Source organism: Callorhinus ursinus, unplaced genomic scaffold (genome assembly GCF_003265705.2).
Source record: "Callorhinus ursinus isolate GAN/ISIS: 27379988/994484 unplaced genomic scaffold, GSC_fseal_2.0 scaffold7, whole genome shotgun sequence".
NCBI classification, from domain to species: Eukaryota; Metazoa; Chordata; class Mammalia; order Carnivora; family Otariidae; genus Callorhinus; species Callorhinus ursinus.
The window spans coordinates 55,992,611-56,007,921 of NW_027397069.1; positions in this window are offsets into that span (position 1 = coordinate 55,992,611).

The window sequence follows — 15,311 nt, forward strand, 5'->3', positions numbered from 1 at the left end:
TAGAACCCTGAACTTGACTTTCACGGTGCCCCTGGGATCCTGTTGGAAGACTGCCTTGCAGATGAAATTGCCTTTTGAGAGGTCTTTTTAGTTCTTCTTTAATTAAACCTCCTTGGACGTGGTCCAAAGATGGCCTGCCTTGACCAGAACTTGGCTCTATGATGTTAGAATGTGAGACTCCCTGGTGCCTTAAAGCCTCGCCTTCCTCCCCATCCACACTCCATTCAGTCTCTGGTAACCTATCTCCTCAGGGTCTATTTCCTCAGTATTGTGATCAGAGGTGAGAAACCCAGTCCCCAACCATGTCCAATAAATGGTGCCTACAGCACCTCTAACAGACATGCCGGCTTTGGGGTAAAAACAAGAGTAAAAGGAAATACAATAAAGCTCAAGGGGTTGGGTAAGCCCTCGAGGTTGCATGGCTCTGCAGAGGTGTAGGACAGCCCCATGGATGTGACACATGGCCATGGCAGCATCTCGTGAACCTACGAAGCCAGGGATGGGGGCATGCCCCTGAAATGAATGCCCGGGGAATCTGGCAAGCCCTCCTTAAAGGACAAAGCATCTTTAGCTTTGTACCCCCAACACCCAACACATGCAGTCAAATTCCAAATAATGTTGAAAGATTTCTCCCCTCCCAGTAGGCTCTCCTTCCCCACCCCCACTCAGATCCCTCTCCCGGCCTGCCCCCCCCCTTTCTGCATCCCCCTTAGAAAGCTCCCCTTGCCTCCCCACCCAGTAGGCTCCCTTGTCTGTCACCCCTCCTCCTATCTTCCTCACATCACCCCCTCCACAGAAAGACCTAATACTCTGACACACTGGTACTTATTTAAGACCCTTCTTCCTCCTTTCTGAAACGGAGACTGCTTATTCTCAAAAGCTGGCCTCTCGCTCTGCTATTCCTGCACGGAAGGAACATGTGTTCAGGAGGAGAAGAAAAGGCTCTGGACTAGGTGATTTCCATAATTATGCTTCCCAGGCCCCCACCACCATTCAGCTGACAGTCTTTTCTCCCCTGCCAAGTGGGCCTGCTCCGGCTCTCTCTTTTGCACCCCCCCCAAGCCCTCAACCCAGCTTTTTCAAACACGCCAGCACTCTTACATCTCACAATAAGTAAATGGTTAAAAAAAAAAAAAAAAAAAAAAAAAAAAAAAACTCCATTTTCTTTCTCATGCAGCAGATGGCAGGTCTCAGGAACTTGGTGAAAATTAGGCTTTCTGATTTTCTAATAAATTTCAGTATCTCACACAAAAAGCACAAGCTCATTCTGATTCTGATGTTAAGTACCATATGGCATCTCATTCGTGGGCTGTGGCAGCCTCATCCTCAGGGTAACGAGGAAGGGGGGATCTTTCCTAGAACGAGATTGAGCTCGCCCGGACCAGTCGGATCCCCCCGTGAATACCAGGTGGTAAGAATACGGTATATAGCAGTGGGGCAATTATCTCTCTCTTACGGTATGTGTTCATTCATTCTCACTGCCCATTTTCCTAATTACAACTGCCACCCAAAGGACTACTTTTTGTAAATACCCTGTAAACATTTGAAAAGACATAGGCAGTGTATGCATGGAGAAAAACGTCCCTGGACTTGGAAACTGTCTGGAAAATTGGCTGACGTTTTATGTTTCTCAGTGCCATAGACAGCCTAGTGAGGAACTTCCCATATATGGAAATTCCCTTCTCTGTTCTACGACAAAAGGGCCCCGCTGCCCGGACTGTAACTGTGGTTCTGAGGGCCACTTTTCACTGCTACTTCTTTTGGTCTTCAGGGTGCAGTTGGGCGAGCCTTGACAGATGTCTCCACCTGGGGAGCTCACCAGCTCACATCCCAGTAAAGAGATAAACCGACTCCATCATCGCAGAAAGCTCCCTCGGGCCTTCTCAATCAGCCCCTCTCCCCCAGTGACTCTTCTGATAATCTCGATAGATTAGTTTTGCTGGCTCTTAAACTTCAGAACTTCATATAAATTAAATCAAACAGCATGTTCTCTTCTGTATCTGGCCTCACTTTTAACCCGTGTTTGGTGCATTGAAGAAACTCATTTCCCAGATTGGACATACGTCTGGAAATACACACTCACTTATCCGTATTCTGTGATATGTAATGAGACCCTATAAGACACCTCTCACCTCCTATGGTCTACAGACTTGGTCTCATGTGTAATGAGAAACCTAAACTTTTCCTTTTGTACATGACAAGTGGGTGGGGAAGGTGAGAAACCGTAGGGAGGTTACTAGAGTCGATCCGTATAGTTTGAGGAAAGAAATGAGAGCAAGAGGGGCAAGGAAAGAGTATTTCCTTGAGTATTGGGAAGAAGATTTTCTCTGATAAAATATAACCATTATCTGGTTTTTGTTTGTTGGTCTTTGCCTTTCTAGGACTGCAGCTGCCTTACTCTTGGTGAGCCCACGAGGAGGAAACTGAGATTAGCTAGTATTCACCTGGCTTGTTAAGAGGGACTGGGACATAGAAGAGAGAAACTGATGGGAATGCATCAGAGAGACGAAGAGAAAGGTCTCAATATCAGCCCAAGGCATAGGGTGCTCTCAGAGAGGTGAGTTCTGCATAACTTTGCTCGCACCACGCATGCTGCGGGCTTGGTCTTGATTTCCGCCATGGGGGGACTAATACCTCATTGAAAGATGGCTTGAGGTAGAGATTGTTTGGCTGAGGATATAGCTGTGAAATGGAGCCAGATTTATTTCAGGCATGTGTTCATATTTGGAACTTCTGCATGCCGAAACAACAGGGCACTTAGCAAGGTTTAATCTTCAGGAAAAGCTTCCCAGACGACAGGGTGGTTCCTTTTTGTCTTCCAGTTTTATTGAGAAATAATTGGCATCTTGGTTTAAGGTATACAGCATGATGGTATGATTTACGTATCATCTGAAAAATGGTTACCACAATAGGTTCCACTAACATCCACTTCTCATAGAGATACAAGAAAAAGAAAGAAAAAAGGAAAACAGTTTTCTTCTTGTGATAAGAACTCACAGAATATGCTTCTTTAACAACTTCCCTATATACCACACGGCAGTGTCAACTAGTCATCACTTTGTACATTACATTGCTGGTGCTTATATATCTCATAACCGGAATTTGTACCTTTTGACCACTTTCCTCCAATTTCACCTCCCTCCCCCCTCCACTCTGGTTATCACAAGTTTGATCTCTTTTTCCATGAGTTCTTTTTTTTTTTTAAGGTTTTACATATATGTGAGATCATACAGTATTTTTCTTTCTTTGTCTGACTTATTTCACATAGCATAATGCCTACTGGGCCCATCCATGTTTTTGCAGATGGTAGGATTTCCTTGTTTTTAATGTCTGAATACTAGTCCACTGTGTGTGTGTGTGTGTGTGTGTGTGTGTGTGTGTGTCCGTCTGTACCACAGCTTCTTTTATCCCTTCATCCACTGATGGACACTTAGGTTGTTTCCATAGCTTGCCTATTGTAAATAATGCTGCTGTGAACATGGGGATGCGGCTATGTTTTCAAGTTAGTGTTTTCATATCTGTTGGATATATTCCCAAAAGTGGAATTGCGGGATGATTTGGTAGTTCGATTTTTACTTTTCTGAGCCTCCTCCATACTCCATACTGTTGTCTATAGCAGCTGTACCAATTTACAGTCCCACCAACAGAGCGCAAGGGTTCCCACTCTCCATATCCATGCCAGCATTTATTACTTCTTGTCTTTTTGATGATGGCCATTCTAACAGATGTGAGTTGATATTTCATTGTGGTTTTCATTTGCATTTCCCTGTTCCTTAGTGATGCTCAGCATCTTTTCGTGTACCTGTTAGCCTTTTGTCTATTTTCTTTGGTAAAATATATATTCAGATCCTTTGCTGATTTTTTAATTGGATTGTTTTTTGGGGTTTTTTTGTTACTGAGTTGTATGAATTCCTTATATATTTTGGATATTAACCCTTTATCAGATGTATAATTTGCAAATATTTTTCCCATCCTACAGATTGTCTTTTCATTTGATTCATGGTTTCTTTTGCTATGTAGAAGCTTTTTAGTTTGATGTAGTTCTGCGTGTTCATTTTTTATTTTGTTGTTTGTGCTTTAGGTGTCATATCTAAAAAAAAATCATTACCAAGACCCATATCAAGGAGCTTTATTCCTGTGTTTTCTTCTAGGAGGTTCATGTTTTCAGGTCTTACATTTAAGTCTTCAATCCATTTGAGTAAATTTTTGTGGGTGATGTAAGATGTGGATCCAATTTCATTCCTTTGCATGTGAATATCCAATTATCACAGCACCATTTATTGAAGAGACTGTCTTTGCTCCATTAAGTAGTCTTGGCTCTCTTGTCAAATATTAATTGACTATATATGATGGGGTTTATTTCCGGGCTCTCGATTCTGTTTCATTGGTCTGTTTGTCTGTTTTGATGCCAATACGATGCTATTTTGATGACTATGGCTTTATGGTATAGCTTGATAGCAGGAAATGTGATGCCTCCTGTTTTGTTCTTCTTAGGAGTTCTTTGTCTATTTGTCATCTTTGGTGGTTCCATATAAATTTTACAAGTGCTTTTTCTCTTCTGTAAAAAATGCCATTAGAGGACATCTGGGTGGCTCAAGTCAGTTAAGCGTCTACCTTCAGCTCAGATTACGATCCCAGGGTCCTGGAATCAAGTCCCACATTGGGCTCCTTGCTCAGCAGGGAGCCTGCTTCTCCGTCTCCCTCTGTTGCTCCCCCTGCTTGTGCTCTGTTCCCCCACCCCGCTGACAAATAAATAAATAAATAAAATCTTTTTTTAAAAATGCCATTGGAATCTTGATAAGGACTTCATTGAATCTATAGATGGCTTTTGGTAGTATTGACATTTTAACAACATTAATTCTTCCAGTTCCTGAACAGAGGAAAACTTTCTATTTATTTTTGTCTTCCTAGATTTCTTTCATCAATGTCTTGTAGTTTTCAGAGTAGAGATCTTTCATTTCCTCAGATTTATTCCTATGTATTTTATTATTTTTTGGTGCTGTTGTAAATGGAATCAATTTATTTCTTTTCATAAAATTCATTGTTAGTGTATAGAAATGCTACTGATTTTTTTTAAATGGGTTTCTTTCTTTTTTTTTTAAGATTATTTATTTATTTATTTGACAGAGAGGGACAGCGAGAGAGGGAACACAAGCAGGGGGAGTGGGAGAGGGAGAAGCAGGCTTCCTGCTGAGCAGGGAGCCCAATGCTGGGCTCGATCCCAGGACCCTGGGATCATGACCTGAGCCGAAGGCAGACGCTAAACGACTGAGCCACCCAGGAGCCCCTAAACGCTACTGATTTTTTAATGTTAGTTTTATATCCTACAACTTTACTGAATTTCATTAAGTCAATCTAATAGTTTTTTGGTTGAGTCTTTAGAATTTTCTATATATAAAATATCTTCTGCAATAGATACAGTTTTACTTCTTCTTTTCCCATTCTAATAGCTTTTCTTTTTCCTTTTTGTGCTTTTCCAACACTTACTATTATTATTACTGTTAGTATTATTTACTTACTTGTACCTGCCATTTCTTTTTCTTGCCTGATGGCTCTAGCTACGAACTTCCAGTACTATGTTGAATAAGAGTGGTGGGAGTGGGCATCCTTGTCTTGTTCCTAATCTTAAAGGAAAAGTTCAGCTTTTTACTATTGAGCATGACATTAGTGGTGGGCTTTCCTATCTGGCCTTTATTAGGTTGAGATATTTTCCTTCTGTACCTAATTTTTTAAGAGCATTTATCGTGAATGGATGTTGAATTTTGTCAAATGCTTTATGTCTGTTGAGATGATTATATAATTCTTTTCTTTCATTCTGTTAATGTGATATACCACATTGATTGATTTGTGTATGTTGAACCATCCTTACAATCCAGGAATCAATCCCACTGGATCATGGTGAATGATCCTTTTAATGTGCTGCTTAATTCAGTTTGCCAGTATTTTATTGAGGATTTTTTGCTTCTATATTTATCAGGCATATTGCCTGTGGTTTTCTTTTCTAGTAGTGTCCTTTTCTGGTTTTGGTATCAGGATGATGCTGGCCTCGTAAAATGAGTTTGTGTTCCCTCCTCTTCAATATTTTAGAAGAGTTTGAAAATGATTGCCATTAATTCTTCTGTAAATGTTTGGGAGAATTAACCAGTGAAACCATCTGGTGCTGGGCTTTCCTCCATTAGGAGAATTTTTATTACCGATTTAATCTCCTTACTAGTAATTGGTCTATTCAGATTTCCTATTTCTTCCTTTCTTTCTATTCTAGTCCTTTCTTTCTTCAGTCTTAGTAAGTTGTATATTTCTAAGAATTTTTCCATTTCTTCTAGGTTGTCCAGTTTGTTAGCATATAGTTGTTCATGTAGCCTCTTATGATCCTTTGGCTTTCTTTGGTATCGGTTGTAATGTCTCCTTTTTCATTTATAATATTGCTGATTTGAGCCCTTTCTTTTTTCCCCCAGTTAGTCTAGCTAGGGCTTTGTCAATTTTGTTTATCTTTTCAAAAAACCAACTTATAATTTGTTTTATCTTTTCTATTTTTTCCGCATTCTCTATCTCATTTACTTCTACCCTCATCTGTATTATTTCCTTTTATCTGCTAACTTAAGGTTCAATTTGTTCTTCTTTTTCTAGTTCCTTAAGGCATAGAGTTATGTTGCTTACTTGAGATCTTCCTTGCTTCTTAATGTAGCTGTTTATTGCTATGAACTTCCTTCTCAGTACTGCTTTTGCCGCATCCCACAAGTACACGCATGCTATGTTTCCATTTTCATTTGTCTTGGTTTATTTAAATGTTCATAATAAGTGCCTGTTGTACCCTTGTCATGTTAGCTGTGCTAATAATAGCTCAGTTCTACCAAGCCTCACTATGTGCCTCACAAAACACTGTAGGATGAACTGCATGAAATTGCTGTTCTTGTGAGCCAAAGACTTGAACACCAGCCGTTTCATTTCGTTCCAGTGAATATTATTTCATCCTTACCACAATCCTATAAAGTAGGTCCTATTATCATTAACTCCCTTTAAAGATGACAACATAGAGTTACAGAGAAGTTAAATAGCTTCCTTGAGGCTCCAAAGCTAATGTAGGATCTGGTATTCAAACTCAGTCCCAAGTCTCTGTAGCCTCCAAGAAAAGAATAAAAATGGTTGGTTATAACCCCTTTCTTTTTTTCTACAAGAAGCTGAGTCCTATCTCAAAATCAGGTGGTATCTTCAGAAAAATCTCTTTTTCCAAGAAAGTCAAACTGTGGCCTGTGGAGGCCCACTCTCTTTCATCTGCCACACTGGGGGATGACATTCTACTTTGGACCTTGACACACTGGTGGATGACATTCTACTTTGGACCTGGAGCTGGTGCAGTGTTGTGAAAAAAACCCTGGAAAATGGGTTCTGAATGTAGAACTCTGGGTCTTTCTATTTCAAACCAGAGCCTTCCCCCTTAGAACTGAGGAAAACAGCACGAGCTGAAGCTTTTCCTTGTTGAACCCAGTTTACTTCCACCCTCCCTAGCAGTCCCATGCTTTCTGGCAATGGTATCCATGTCATTCTAAGAGGGCATGTTTCTTTCTCTTTCTGTTTGAATTTCAAGCCCTTCGGGGATATAGAAAGAGGACCAACAGAATTATTAGGCGTGAAGTGCCACCATGTGGCCAAATGACCACATACCAACAGTCCGCTGTGTACTTGCTCCACTGTAAGGGAAGCCATGGGATATGGCTTTGAATGTCCGCAAATGCAGACACGTGGAAGAACACAGCTCAGCACACTGGACTCAGGTGTGAGTCCTCCCTCTGGGACTGGCTCCCTAGGTCTGGATTAATCATGAAAATGTCATTCGTCTTCCCTGAGTGGCAGTTCCCCTCAGTGTCATACAGAGCTATGATTTTCAGGGGTGGGAGTCCAGGGACTGCAAAATGAAGACACATTCGCCTTTCCAAATTACATATAGAAGCCAGGCTAAAGTGGAGATGAGGGGTCAAATCAAACAATAGCTCTGACACTCCTGTTAAAGCTCATTTAAGACCAAATTCAGCAAACTTCAAGTCTACCCTAATCCATACTTCCATTTAATTTTGGGAAAAGCTGCAAATGAATCGGATGATCTGGGGGCCATATGTAGAGGAAGCATGACAATAAAGGACTGTCACATTGTAATCAACTGATCATACCTAATATATTGATATTTTTCATGAGCCCATAAAGTATTGGCTGCGGTATTTATTGTGTGCTTTCTGTGTGCCAGACACAATGCGGAGTGCTCTATGTGCATTGTTGTATTAGGGGCTCCTATACCCCATGAAGCAGCCATTTTACAATCGGGTAGCCATTTTATAATCAGGAAACTGAGGCTGAGAGCAGTTGAGTGTCACGCCCAAGGCCAGCCAGCCACTGAGTGGAACAGTGGAGACTCAAGCCAGACCTCTGATTCAAGAGCACATTTTTTTTTTCCTTAAGATTTATTTATTTATTTATTTATTTGACAGAGAAAGAGAGCAAGAGAGGGAACACAAGCAGGGGGAGTGGGAAAGGGAGAAATGGGCTCCCCGCTGAGCAGGGAGCCCAATGCAGGACTCAGTCCCAGGACGCTGAGATCATGACCTGAGCTAAAAGCAGACACTTAACAACTGAGCCACCCAGGTGCCCCTCAAGAGCACATTCTTAACCTTATGTTGGTTCAGTACTGTCTTCTTCCAGACAGTTATTTCAGGAGGCTGTACGACCTCTAATCATGTCTTACACATTTCAGGATTTCTCTTTTACAGCTATTTTAGAGTATGTGGCAGAATTTTTGACTCTTCTAAGTGATGGCGGCAAATCATTGTCTTTTAATATGGCCACAGTTAACAATTACTGTCTACCAGGCACTTTACCGGGTAGCCTTCATTTTTCCCTCACCATAATACTGCAAGTTAAGAACTGGTATTATCGTGCCCTATTCTCATTTGAGAAAAATGAGGCCCAGAGACCCTAAGTCACCCAGCCACATTTTCACCCCAGGGCTGCAGGGTCCACAGAGGGCCACCAGGTGAGAGCAGGGGGTTGCTCATTGGATGAGGCAGTGTGAGAGCCTGACCCCACCCAGCCCCACCCCCACCCTGGGAAAGGGGCCCCTAGCCACTGAGGCTGCCTGCTGGATCCTTGCCGCCCTGGTCCCTGGTCCGGAACATTCCACTGCCTCTCTGGAGCGCTTGAGTTTTAGAAACAGCCAGAAGGAATCTGGAGCTGGGTTTTGTAAGTAGGGTCAGTGAGCTCTCTGGACGTAGACAATACCATTTTGAATCAAAATCAAGACTGTTTTTCTTACTTGGCTTTGGTGCATGCCCTGCTGGCTCCACACCCTCCCCCTCCATTATCTGTGCTCTGTTCCCCCAAACTTGGAGCATTTTCTTTACCTCATTAAATGCTTTTCCTTGCACCACACATGCTCCTTCTCTCCCAAGCCTTTAAATGTTGGGGTACCCTGGCCTGCTCCTCCACCTCCCTGCCCTTTAGATTTCCACTTGATATCTTAGTGACTGAATCTCCTCATGACTTCAGATTCTGTCTCTGTGGTGGCAGCTCCCGGTTTTGTACCTCTAGATCCAGTCACCCCCCTGAGCTCTACACAGAGGTGTCTAATCTCCCACCTGGAAGTCCACAGAAAGCTCTGAATTAACATCCACAAAATAGAACTTTTGATTTCTCTCCCCAGTTCCCCTCCAGAAAAATTCTGCTGGCCAGCCCCTCTGTTAATCAACTTAATAAAGGGTTCCTGTGGTCACTAGTGCCTCAAGCTAGACCCCTGTGTCTCTGTGTCTAGTTCCCGGCAAGCCTAAACACCTGTAGGTCCTGCTTCAGAGCCTCTCCCAACCCAGTCCTCCCATCCAGGCAGCCAGCAACGCCTCTTGTCTGGCCCACAGTAGAGTGACCCAACTGGTGTACCAAGTTGTCCCTTTGAGCCCTTCAGTAAAACCCCCACCCAACAGCCACAGTCATCTTTCAAAAATTAAATCACAGATTGTGCTACTCTTCTGTTCAGAACCCTCCAAGGACCACCCAGTACATTCCTTCCTGCATCCTCAAGGTCCCCTGATGCCTTCCTGCCTGGGGCCTTTACGCGAGCTCTTTCCTTGGCCTGACCAGTCCTTCCCGTGGTCTCATTAACCCCTGCCTCGTGCAGGGCTCTGTTCAAGTATCACCACCTCTGCAGGGCTTTCTCTGACTAAAAATCTCACCTCCCTCCCATTCTCTATTTTACTTGACAGGATTTATCATTCCTCGACACGTTAGTACATTTGAATATACATGCAAGTAGTATATGATTGCTTACTGCCTGTACACTCCTTCCCACCAAATTTATATAAGCTCTGAAGGCAGGGATCTGGTCTTACTGTTCTACTCTCAGGGCCTGGAAGATTTCTGAGCACATACAGGTGCTCAGTAATACCTTTGGAATAAATCAGTGATGTCTTTAAAATCCTTCCAATGCCATACCCCCTCCAGCACAGATCCTTTGCCTGCAACATTCCCTCAGCCTGAATCTCTCTCTGTGTAGCCCCCAGCCCTTTACATTTTGATGCCTCATATTCCCCTAAAGACCTCAGCTCACTGCCACTTCCATTCATTTAGGCAATCCGTAAATCATTCAGTCAACATCAGTTGTTGGTGTAGGCACTGTTCTTAACACAGGGCATAGTGCATGAACAGAATAGACTAAGCTACTGCCCTCATGGAGCTCACAATCTAATGGGGGCAAGCGTGCACAAGTGAATGTGTATGAGTGAGTATGTGCAAGTGTGTATATGTGTGCATGTATGTACAGTCGTGTGTTAGATCACAGTAGACACAGTGCAGCCAGCTAATGCACAGTAGAGATTAAGAGCAGTGATGGTTGAGATAGGGTTGTCAAGAAGACCTTTCTGAGGAGGTGACACTTGAGTATCTGAGTATGACAAATGAAGCTATATGGGATCGAGAAAGCCCTTCCCAAGCCACCCTGCCCCAGCCAGCTCAGATGCCCCCCTTACAAGTTCCCCGTGACACCACAGGCCTGCCTTCCAGAACTTACCACAATTCTGATTCATGTGTGCTGGTGTAACCCTTTGCTGAAGGTCTGCGTCTCCCCCCAGCCAAGAATTCCGTGAGAGAGTCTGTTTATATTCTGTCCCCAGACACAGGCTGGGACATAGTAAATGCTCAATATTCTTTGTCAAATGACAAACAAATGGATAAACAAACATGGGCAATTTCCCCAAGAGAATGACCAGCAGGCTTTGACACGCTCTGTGGCCTGGGAGGTCAACCAAAATGGCTACATCAATTTATTTACAAAGTGTGTCTGCCCAACCTCTCCCATCACCAGCACCACACTCCTCCTGCCCCTTTCAAGGAGAACTGCCCTGACCCATGCTGTTGATGAGGAACTGGGGGGTCCAAGGCACTCACGTTTGACTGGAGGGAGGTGGGAGCAGATATCACCAGAGAATGCATGTGAACCACAGGGGACCATGGGCAAGATCCACCACAGAAGTCAGATTGCGGGCCTGAGGGCCTCTCTTCCTGAGGCTGTGGGGAGCTTGGATTGGTTTAATCCCACAGCATTTCAGGGCCACTTCCGGGCTCACCGCCCCCTCCCCCCCGCCCCCGCCACACACACACAACTATATTGCATCTTCTGAGGCTTCTGCTCTCCACTCTTCAGCTCAAGGTGGGATAACGCTTAATTCTTGAACCCTGTCTGATCAAGTCTCCTTGATTTCTGTCAATCTGGCTTTCCACGGCAGCTCAGTAGAAACCCTGCCCTTCAGTCAAGGGCATCCCCTTGCTCGCCAGTACCCTTTCTGTGACTTTCCTGATAACTGCCCTTGTGCATGAAATGACAGCCTTTAGCAATCCTCTGCCAGAGTCTAAAGCTGTCTTTCAAGAGAACCTCTGCCATGAAGTTCCCTGTAACACCTTGAGCTGAGTGCACTCTCGGCTTGTGTGGTGCTCCTCTTGCGGGTGGACTGAAATGCTCAAGAGGCGGTAAATGCCCAGCAATGTCTGATCCATGTTTTTTCTATCTTCCCCCCATTAGGTTGCCAATTACCTAAGGGCAGAAAGTGTGTCTTATATTATTTTGCTTGGTATACAGCAGTTGCTTACTAAGGACTTGATAGACTGATTGAAGGAAAACATCACTCTTGACCCTTAGCAATGTTTTTGTAGACTTGCTATCCATTCTTCATCCTTATAGGGTTGAAGTGCTGTGTTTTTCCACCTGGTAATTTTGTATAGTCAGAAAGTCTTTTCAAAATAAGAAGCTGTCAGACAAAGAATTTCAGTTTCACAAAACTAGAGGGTGGCAACTGTAATAAAGAAATTGGGAAATGACACCTAAGGCAGAGTTCACAAGGGATATTGGGCAGTTAGAATCAAGCTTAAAAGGAAATTAGGCTGGTTACTAAGAAGGACGAGAACACCTTGTGATACCGTGTGTGGCGGGCTGAATTATGGTCTCCCCACGACGTCTGCATCCCAATCCCCAGAACCTGTGAGTGTTACCTTATGTGGCAAAAGGGATTTTGCAGATTTGATTCAGTTGAGGCTTCTGAGATGGCGAGATGATCCTCGGTCATCCAGGTGGGACCGACATAATCATAAAGGTCCATCCATATAAGGGGCAGGCAGAAGATCAGAGTGAGTAGCTGGAGACAGGAGGACGGAAGCAGAAGGCTGGGGTGACGTAAGGCGGGGCCCACAAGCCAGGTATGCAGCCAGGCTCTGGAAGCTGGAAAAGGCCAGGGGATGGATGCTCCCCTCAAAGCCTCCAGAAGAAATCAACCCTGCCCACACCTTGACTTATCCCAGTCAGACTGATTTTAGTTCTGACTTCTAGGCTATATGAGAATAAATTTATGTTGTTTTAAGCCCCTAGAGTTGTGGGAATTGTTACAGCTCCAGGAAGAAACCAATTCACCATGAAAAGGCCATCAGTGATGAGGGGAATGTAGTCTCCTCTGGGCTCTGTCTGAGAGTGGGCCCAGAAAGTTCTGTCCTGGAAGCCATGTTCTCAGTTGCACGGCTACCACCAAAGGGCTGGGGAGATGCCAGGCCAAGTAAACTCCCCATTGATCTTCCTTTGTGAAGAAGACACATTGTGGTGGGAGCTAGAAAGCAAGGTCTAAAGAACAAGCCCGATGCCAGGAACTCACATCCTCTTTTTGGACATTCAGTCTAAAGATAGCTATATTTCCATAAATCATAACCAAGACAATCCGGGGAAGCTACCACAGTGTCTCAAGGAGCAGCTGCTTGAATGACTGGTCAGTTCACGGTGAAAAGAATCAATCAAATGAGCTGATTTTACTGAACTGACTTGTATTGTCTCAAATTTTATTTATCTCAAGACCCCATCTCAGGATTCCCTAGACAAAGCCCGGATCCCGGGGTTTATCACCAATTTCAAATATCTAAAATCATCCCAAAGACAAGCCAGCCTTCTGTTTCTGAATCGTGGAATTTTTCAGGCAGTTTGTGTATAGTCTCATTAAAGACAAAAATATACAAAACGTGAAGCAAAAGAGAAAAGCACAGCTTCATGTCCCATAAGCAGTAAATGCTAAAAAAAAAAAAAGACTCCAAACATACTCTCTGTCCTGTTTATTTTTTTCTTATCTGTAAAAGCAAAATGTACACAGAGTCTTCACCACATAATGTCAGGGTCGAATCTATGATAAACTGTAGTTTGATAAGAAGCAGGGTAAAGAGACCTTCATCCTAAAATGATCCTCAGCAGTGAATTTTCATTTGTGGGGCTTCAAAACAAGGCCACATTTGGGGAAAAGAAAGGTCTGTGGCAATGTTAACTTGGTGTGCTTTAATGCAGTTTATAAAACAAATCTCCCAAACATTTATTTTTCAGTCAAGCTTCTGGCTAGAGCGGGTTTAGGATAAGCAACAAAATGAAAGAAATCTCCCAAACATTGACACTGGCACTCAAAAAGAAAATAATAATAAAGGCAAGTATTAAAACATGTCCAGTAAATTTTCGTCTGAAATGTATTGATATAAGATTTCTAAGAATGCCACATAATTATTAGCGTATTTTTTTTTCTTCTCGTAGGAGTTATAAATACTTAGAATCAGATAGTTGGGTTCACATAGATAAAAAGTTCTTTATTAAAAAACTCAACAATAAGAATATCATTACGTGAGCCTGGCAGGAGAGCTCTGTTCTGTTCTCAGACTAGCCTTAGCCTGGAATATTCTGGACTTAATTTGGACTATTGGTTTGTCCTCGTTTGTCTCCCTCCCCTATCCCCAAGAGCACACTTGCATTCATGAGCATGCACCAACGGGTGACTTCTTTCTTTATAAGAGAATACCAGAAGAAATAGTAAGAATGAACAAAATGCAATGTATTCTCCAAACCAGTGGCTCTCAAACTCAAGCAGGCAGAAATGCAAAAAGTATGTGAGAAATGCAATTTAAAAGGTAATTCTGATTCAGATAGTTACTAAACTCACAAATCCTTTCTACTCCAAAAGAACATAAGGATGCTGGTTTTCTTTTTATTTGGGGGAGGGGAGAGACACAGCCTGCCATAAACTGGTTGCAGGGGTGTCTGTAAGGACTTTCTGGACAATAATTTGAAGAAAAGCACTGCTCATCTCCCGCCATCCCCAGCCCACCACCTGTGGGAAGTGGAGCTGGGTTTGGGGGCTGGGAGAGGTAGTGAGGTCCCAAGGCAGAGCCCTGACACACTCCTTCCCAATGCCAGGGCACTGGCCCCATCTCCAGCGTCATCCAGCAGACGTTTCTAGAACAGCGTGAGAGTGCTAGTGCAGTAGGAGCTGCTTCCTGAACTGCATTCTGCACAAAGGAAGGCACCCTCTGCTTATAACCAGAGTGTTTCTGAGCCCCATAGAGACAAGAGCTGCCTTTCTGACAACTTTGGCCCAGAGATCCAAGTGGCAGGGTCGGGGCGGGGGGGCTCATTTCCTGTATTGAGCACAATGTTAGCAGCCACTTGGACAGATGCACAGAGAACTGAAACAGGCCCCAGGGGAGGCCAGGTTAGTGAGCCCAGACACTCCCACTCAAGGCCTTGCATTCTTTCTGCTGAAAGACCAACGAGGCCGTACCTACCTGCTAGCCTGCTGTGCCAGGCGAGCCAGGCTCCAGAGTCTCCTCAGGCAGGTGCTCTGGGAGGCTGCAGGTGTGTTTGGCACTAACTGGGCACCAGCAGGCAGCGCTGATGGGCTCATGGGCTTGACTCGGTTCCAATTTCCATTTTTAACCCTTCCGAACACCATGTGCTGCGCTGAAAGCCGCCGCCTTCTCAGGGACCCAGG